Genomic DNA, 2456 nt, shown 5'->3' on the forward strand with positions numbered 1-2456 from the left:
AATTACAATCACTTCGGTGGACCTCTGGAAAACTTCCTTGTAGACCTTCAGTCCATTTTTTAGAGAGATCTAATGGTGAAAAGCAAAGTTATCCCATTTTTAATAGGACAGATTATCCTACGAACAGATTCTGGCAAGTTTTAGTAAATTTATCCTAACTTCCAAAATACTTAATGAAAAGACACCAAATCATTTCAAAAGAAAGTTATTTCTTGACATTTCAAGATCCAATTAATTTCAAATAAGAAGCAATCCATGGTGGGAAGTAATGAATGACTAATCAGCAAGTAAAACTGAAAGTGCACATTTAGATCAGCATTCTATTCAATTCAGTTTTTAAAAAAATACATAGCTCTGCATACCCTTAAATCAAAGAGGGTTTAAGCCTATTAAAATTAGTTTTCAACCAGATCTAATCCTTTTTTAATCTTTCATACCCAAACAAGGCTTGCTCTAACCTTTTTGTGTATATCTTCCTCAGAATTGATGCTGATTTTTGTTTTTTCTTAGAGAGATGAAGTGGGCTTAGAAATAAAGTTCACCATCTGAGGTACATAATTTTGTACAATTCATAGGAAATCAGCAATCTTTGGTTTACATTATAGGTTTGTTTTACATTATAAGTTGATTAAAGTTTATAGCATTTGCAATGGAAAACCCATGCCAAACCACTAGAGCTTCAACATGGTTCTGGCTGAAGAGTTAATCTACCGACTATACTGACAAACTACATTGCCAAACTTATCTTGAGCCAAAGCAACAAAACTTCCAGATTTATGATGTAGTAGTTGTATCGAGGCTTTTAAATGCCACTCTTGTGATTTCAGAGCTTCGAGAGACTACAAGTGCCAAGTGAATCAGGATTCTTATACATTTAACTTCTAGGATTTACTGTTGACCATATATATTCTAGTAAGTAAGAATTATATATGCCATATGCTTATTAAATTTATTTAGATTCATATCATGTTGAAAAGGATACTCAGTTCTATTTCAGAAAAACAGTTTCATGAAGACATACATATTTATATCTTAATGATGGAATTTCTCAAAAGGTCCATTGATTCACAATAGTATTACATATTCAAAAGAAAAATGCAGATTAACATTTGTAACACATGATTCCCATCATCGTATGGATTCATATTTGTAATGCAGTAACATTAACACAATCATATTCATATTACAAGTTCGAGGATCTCTTGCACAAAAAGCTCCATTAACAGATTAATTAAGTATTACTATATCAGGGTTGAACAAGGATATGGATTCAAGGTGATTACTAATTAATTAATATCATTACTATATCATGGTTAATTGGGAGGAGCACTAAATATTGTTCTTTTGCTGGTTCTTTAAAATTCTCCTCTTATATGGTTCTCCATGATATTCACACACAAACTTAAATGTAACTCTTGCATTTATGTTTCAGTTCACCTCATGCCTTTGATTGATTCATTTACTATTGCGTAGATGAGGTGCTATGAATAATTTATGAATAATTCTAAGTAGGGATAGCTGCACCCTTACAATTCTTCTTATGCTTCTTAATCCAATTGTACTGGGCTTTTGAATAATTCTAATTAGGGATCGCTGAGCTCTTACAGTTCTGCTTACACTTCTTATCCATTCATGGCTCTTCTATATCCATGTAGCACTTCTACAAATTTTTACGTTCTATTGCATGATAATTTATACGGACCCCTGATGCTGCCGGCTAAGGACTTGAAAATTTTGATGTCTCATAAATGAGATAGTTTTCTGTTGATTGATGCATGTTTATTTTTATTTACTTACTATTTCTTAGGTGGGGGCATGGGCATGGCAAATTAAAATACTGTATCATAGAAAAGACCTGATAAAGAGTAATTTGCTACAGCACTGAAATCTCTTCTTTGCTTTCACGCAAAAACAACACCAAGAAAGCTCCATAAGGAGCCATGAAAGATCAAAAAAGGAACTGCTGACTCTTAACAGTTACAATTCAATAACTATGAACAGTAGTGGGAACCCATTAATCAATCTGCAGCTTCATCACTAATAATATATATATATATATATATAATGTGAGTTGAATCTGGTTTAATGCCTTTTCTGATAGTGTAATGTCTCCTTTCTGAAACTGGATTTAATTATAAATAATTATAAAATACAATATTTATATATTTAAAAGTTAATTAATGTTAATGAAAGATCAAGAGATATGTAATGAAGAGTTGTGACACCTTCTACATAAGATGTAAATGAGTGTAGAGTTCTTTTGAAAGGAGAGAGGGAGGAACGAAGAAAGAGGGGATCATAGGAATTAAAAATATTTAATAGAAGAAGGAAGGAATGGCAAGAAAATATAAGGCCATTACTCTTTCAAATGGCAGCAGTGGTGAAAGGTTAGAACTCTTCCAAAAGGGTTGTAATAATAAAGGGTTGTGAGTCTTGGAAAGGGTTGTGGCTTTTTC

This window comes from Cupressus sempervirens, chromosome 4 (genome assembly GCF_028749045.1).
Source record: "Cupressus sempervirens isolate cs-2001-9-10 chromosome 4, ASM2874904v1, whole genome shotgun sequence".
NCBI classification, from domain to species: Eukaryota; Viridiplantae; Streptophyta; class Pinopsida; order Cupressales; family Cupressaceae; genus Cupressus; species Cupressus sempervirens.